Source organism: Mobula birostris, chromosome 17 (genome assembly GCF_030028105.1).
Source record: "Mobula birostris isolate sMobBir1 chromosome 17, sMobBir1.hap1, whole genome shotgun sequence".
Lineage (NCBI taxonomy): Eukaryota > Metazoa > Chordata > Chondrichthyes > Myliobatiformes > Myliobatidae > Mobula > Mobula birostris.
The window spans coordinates 7993226-7999563 of NC_092386.1; the positions used below are offsets into that span (position 1 = coordinate 7993226).

At 44.1% G+C, this 6338-nt stretch overlaps 1 non-coding gene across 1 annotated transcript; it reads left to right on the forward strand.

The window, feature by feature from the left end:
• Window positions 1–5341: 5341 nt before the first annotated feature.
• Window positions 5342–5506, forward strand: LOC140211766 (U1 spliceosomal RNA). Its single transcript, XR_011889579.1, has one exon. It is a non-coding gene; the product is annotated as a U1 spliceosomal RNA (small nuclear RNA).
• The last annotated feature ends 832 nt before the right edge of the window (window positions 5507–6338 follow it).

The following is a 6338-nucleotide window of genomic DNA, read 5'->3' on the forward strand; positions in this document are numbered from 1 at the left end:
CTGCTTGCTTGCTTCTGCCTCTCCAGGTGATCCCAGACAGCCTTCATGCTGTTGAGATCAGGGCCCTGTGGCGGTCATACCATCTGAAACCACATTAAAAATCTTAGCGTGCCAAAGACTTTTGCACAGTACTCCATGTGGGCATTGTAATGTGTGGCGACGCTTGTGGCCTTCCCCCAGCACATACTTAAGTTGTGAGGGTTGTTAATACAAATGATGCATTTCACTGCATGTGCTAAATAAATGAATCTAAATCTGTACAACTGTGGTTAATTGCAGGAGCATGCTGGGATAGCTGCCTGTGGAGGCATGACCAACCACTACCCATGAGTCAATGGGAGGAAGAGTGACCTGGTGCCGGACGAGGTTACAACATTGTTTTATCAATGGGACTGGGTGAAATAACATTCCAGCTTTCTGCTGGCACTCATTGCATTATTGATTTCATTCAGAAAAGAGTGTGAAGTGATACACCTCGGAAGGTCGAACTTGATGGTACAGCACAATGTTAATGGCAGTGTGGAGAAACAGAGGAATAAGAGTACAAGTACATAGATACCTCAAAGTTGGTTGCAGTCTACCATCACTGCAGGTCTTGTTTGTGGCCAGGACGAAGAATTGGGCTGGAAAAATCATTGTGGACCCTCTCCCCACTGCAAACTGCCTTTCCCAAAAGATCCCTTCTGAAAATGTTATAGGGCTATTAAAACAGAAATTTCACACCATCTAAAAAATTCCCTCCCCCAGTCCATTAATGTGATCAACCACTCCAGTTACCATCCTCACCCATCTCCCTCTGTCTGATGATGATGTCTGGTTCTTCGCTTGCGAAGATCAGGAGGGAAGAAGAGTCTTCAGGAGTGACAGCACGATCGTTGGTGACTGTGGAGGCCAATTCTGGATCTGCACACTCTGGAGCAGTAGGGACATGGGAGTAGCTGGGATGTGAGCGGCTGCAGGCGGATCTCACTGAAACCTACCGAATGTTGGAAGAACTGGATAAGGTGGGTGTGGAGAGGATGTTTTCTATGGTGGGGGTATCCAGAACGAGAGGGCACAGCCTCATAACTGAGAGGTGACCCTTTAGAACGGAGGTAAGGAGAATTGTTTTTTAGCCAGAGAGTATTATATCTGTGGAATGCTCTGCTACAGACTGCGGTGGAGGCCAAGTCCATCCGTATATTTAAGGCAGGAGTTGATCGTTTCCTGATCAGTCAGGGCATCAAAGGATATGGCGAGAAGGCAGGTGTGTGGGGTTGAGTGGGATCTGGGATCAGCTGTGATGGAAAGGTGAAGCAGACTTGATGGGCTGAATAACCTTATTCTGCTCCTATGACTTATGGTCTTATGGTCTCTTCTCTTCAGCGGTTGCTCTTCTGGATTCCTCAAAATTCTTGGCTGTTCCATGGATCAGTGTTCTCCAGCGGTCTCTGTCACAAGTCAGCCACTGCCACTCGTTGACCTCGATATCTGCCTGAGAGAGCTGCTGTGCAAATTGGTCTCTGTACCTCTTGCGTAGGGCACCGCGATTTCTTTTGCCCTGAGAAAGCTCCCCATAGAGTACTGCTTTCAGTAACCTAGAGTTGTCCATGCAAGGCTCGTGGCCTGACCAGTGAAGTGGCTTCAATGCTTGTTAGCTGAGCTTTCCCCAGGACCTCATTGTTGGAGACAAGATCCTGCCAGCTGAGACCTATGATGGATCAGAGGCAGCACTCGTGGAAGCACTCGAGCAGCCAGATCTGCTTGCCTCAGAGACTGTGCCACAACCACTTCTCCATCGACACTGCCTGACCTGCTAAGTTTCTCCAGCAATTTTTGTGTGTTACTTTAAACCACTTTTTGTTACACAGTTTGCATTGTAAGTACGTGCTGGTATTTATGTATGAACATTTTATTCCATATATACTTTTGTTCCTTATAATTATAACTGTAGCCCCCTGGTAAGCCTCAGGCTCGCTCAGCTCACTTTCGTCTAGGGGGAGCAGCCTTCGGCCCCGCCAAACTGGGTAATAGTTTGTGTGGATGCTGTGTGATGTACCCCACACCGCCCAAATAACAGACAATACACCATATGCGATTAAATGATTACACTTTATAGATCTTACTGAGAACTATGTAATTAACAGAGATAAAATATAAAAGGATAAATAAAAGGCGCCAAACTTATCAAAGTTCAACCACTTCGTGCACAACCGTTGGAACTCAATTAACGGAGTCTTCTTTCCACCATTCGATCTCCTCTGACCCCCTTGACCCGCCGGCTGGGACCAACCACAATGGTCGACCAGACGCTCCACACGAGTCTGTCTTCGTCTCCTCTCCTCGCCGAAGACCCTGGGCCTCGGACTCCCGTCAGGGTCGGTTCCTCCGCCCAGGGTCACAGCATCGCATCCCCTCTGTCTGCCCCCATCGCGCCTTCTGTGCCAAAACCTGCGAAACAATAGCTTACAGACACACAAGAAAGAATAACATCTATACCAATTAGTTCATTCTTCCTCTTATCAATAATATAACCCAAACAAGCAGAGAGAGAGAACTCCTTACAGCGCAGTTATTACTACAGAAAAGCCATTTTAATTATAACATAAGAAAGAAGCCATTTTGTTAGCCTTCGCAGTAACATAAAAGGTGAAACCCCTTACATAACTTTCTTTGTTGCATGTCTCACCAATACACCACACCAAATTTCTAATGCATGTAGATGTACATGGTGAATGATATATTTATTCTTTTTACTGAGATATAGCATGGAATAGGCCCTTCCGAAACTTCGAGCTACACTGCCCAACAACCCTCGATTTAACCCTAGCCTAAACACAGGACAATTAACAATAACCAATTAACCAACCAAACAGTACATCTTTGGACAGTGGGAGGAAACTAGAACACCCGGAGGAAACCCATGTGCTCACAGGGATCACGTGCAAACTCCTTACAGGCAGTGGCTGGAATTGAACCCATGTCACTGGTACTGTAAAGCATTGTGCTAACCACTACACTACCATGCTGAATGAAGTTCATCCTTGATCGTTGATTACATTCTGGTAACTCTACTTCCTGTCAAGCAGGAGCTCCCAATCTGGGGTCCACAGACCCCTTGGTTAATGGTAGGGGTCTGTGGCATAAAAAAAGCTTGGAAATCCTTGCTCTGAAGCTTCCATTCTGTCTATCTGCATTCACTATCCTACCACTGAGGGTTCTGTTCTTCCAGGTATCTCCGGGGGAACTGTAGAACTTGATGCAGGTGCCCTTCATGACGACTTGCACAGAAGGATATCCAGGTTCGTAAAATGTCTTCTGTACTGATTGGATGTGAATATGAAAAAAAAAGGCAATTGAACTTAATACATTATTTTGCCTGTGTCGCTCTCTAAAAAAGTACATGTAATATGTTTACCATAGTTGTCTTTAAATCCACTGGGAGTGAAAAGAAAAGTATAGTGGAATATGATGAATGTTTATTAATGTGTCAACAAACTGCTCATTACCTAGCTCTGACATATAGTTTACAAAACCAGTTTATAACAGGACATTTCCATGCATGTTATCCTGAATGAGCAGCACAATTACACCCTCTGAAAGGATACAGAAATAGATCTCTCAAAATCAGCTGGATAATTTTTTTTGTGTGCATGGGATGTTACAGTTAGGACAGCGGGTCAAGGGTTTGAGGGACTTGCCATCTCCCGCAGAACTTACTGGAAGTATTATATTCTAGCTCCTGAAAAGAAGACCGGCTTAAATAGAGCAACGTTTACTAAATGAAGGAGGAACTCAGCAACATCTATGGAGGGGAGTAAACAGTTGATGTTTTGGGTCCCGGTTCACGGTTCCTGAAGAGCTTCAGGATGTGTCTCTGTAACAGAAACCAGAGCCCTAGCTGGGTCATGGTGAGGCTTCATACTGACTTCCCACAACCATCTGAAGTGCATTTCAATGTCTCTTAGCCCCACAACTCCACAACAGCTTGAAGATAGACCTGTACATGTGAACCTCTCTGCTGCCCTCTAACTCTTTGCATTTATCACCTGCCAGCTTGTACTCCTTCCCTTCCTCCCACCTTCTAATTCTGTCTTTGGCCCCCTTCCTCTCCAATCCTCATGAAGCGTCTCAGCTCAAGATGTCAACTGCTTATTCCCCTCCGTAGGCGAGGGTGGAGACACATCTCTACCAAAGAAGGTGTAAAGGGCTCCTTCCCTCTGCTTGCCTGCAGGTCACCTTTGGGCAAGGTGTAGCACCTGCTTAATACACCCCCCCCCCCCCCCGATCAGGGTCATGTGAAGCCATGGCAGCTGGTGGTAGATGGTTGTATGAGCAGCTGGTGCATATCACAAGTCCTGGTTATGTGACCACTGATGCCACGCAGATAATCTCCAAAGAATATTGATAATAGCTGGGGTCACCCATCTTGTAAAGGCAATCATGGTCATGGAAAGACCATGATCAGCCATGTCATACGAGATGGCATACAATGATGATGAGATACTGCCTGACCTGCTGAGTTCCTCCAACATTTTAGGTATGTGTTGATCAAACTTTCCAGCATCTGCAGAATATTTTGTACTTTGTTAGGGTATGTTCTGTGTGGCCTTTCATGTGTTTTTACAGGCAATTGTGTCTTACAGAAGAAAATACAAATGAATTAGGAGTAGAAATAGTCCACATGGTCCTTCAGATCTGATGCACAATCACGGATGATCAGATCATAACCACAACTCCTTTTTCTATCCACTCATGGCAACCTCTCACTCCCTTGCTTACCAAATACCCATTTACATCTGCCTCAAACATCTTCAAAGACTCTTTTTACACTGCCTTTGTGGAAGAAAATTTCAAAGACTCGTGAATCTAGAAAAGAAACAAAGCCTCATCTGTGTTAAAAAGGTCATTCCTTATTTTTAAACTGTGACCACTCCTAATACAGGATTCTCTCATAAAGGAACATTACCTCTCCTCATTTACCCTATTAAATCTCACAAGTCATTTTATTTCTTAGTCAACTTCCCTTTCATTCTTCTAAACTCCAGCAGAGACAAGGTATGAAAAAGAGCACACTCCTCACATGTGCACATTCACTAACACACAAACATTGCCTTGTTTTTCTGCAGTCATTGCAGTGAGTGTATGCGCTTCAACGTCTTCGCCAACATAGTCTCTTAATTAACCCATTGTTTTCCCTCTGCATTGCTACATATACTCAAGAGTCAAATACCAAAATTTAGTTTAATACTAAACGGAGCTGATGCTTTTTGGTGCTTTTCCTGCCATTCACAATTGAATATTCCATTCCTTTAGTAATTGATTATTGACACACCTAATAACTTCCCTTGCACTGAAGTATATACTTACCCAGCAGTGGAGAGGCCATGATTATTACAGTTGTTCTCCCAGGCTGAGGCAACCCCATTGCACTTCGAGTGTGCTAACGCCTGCAATGCCCTCAAATGCAGGATACTCGACTGCAAAAATTTGTGGTAGTGGGGGACTGTGTTCACGCTGAGATTTGGGGCGGCACAATAGCATAGTGGTTAGCACAGTACCAGTGACCAGGGTTCAATTCCCGCCACTGCCTGCAAGGGGTTTGTACATTCTCTCCATCACCCCGTGGGTTTCCTCTGGGAGCTTCCATTTCCTCCCACAGTCCAAAGGTGTACTGGTTAGTAGGTCATTGGAAAAAGTCCCATGATTAGGCTATGGCTAAATTGGGGTTACTGGACAGTGTGTCTCGAAGGGCCAGAAGGGCCTATTCTGTGCTGTATCTCAATATAAATAAACAAATAAATAAAATGCTAAGTGACTCCAGACATCTTTTCTTTGGTCATAACCAATGTTCCCTCCAATTTTTAGTAGTCAGTGCATGCAAAAATCTTGTTTTGTCAATGTTTTTCTGCGACAAAAGTATGTGCACATTGAATGCACACATGGCCCAGTTTATGTAGGTTTACGAAATATTTGACATAAAACTGCACAGAATAACAACAAAATAACATACATATTTAAGTCACTGAGCTATTTTTTCTCTCTCCTGTCTTTGGCATTTACCCATTCTTTGTAAACTCTATCTAGACTAACAGAACTTCCATCCAATTGATAGCTTTTGATTCTCATTAACATATCCAAATGACATCCACCTAAACGGTTTCTCAGCTTGTTTTTGAGTTGATTCGTTAGGCTAAAACCTCGCCCACAGTCCGCACTATACGCAAGAAAGGTTCCCCCAATGTCCATCAACTGTGCAAGGTCGCAAAACTGTTCATTTTGAAGTACAAATGCCACCATTTGAGCAAAGTTTGAAATCAGTTTGGATTTAATTTTTTCTTGCACAGAAAATTTGAAAT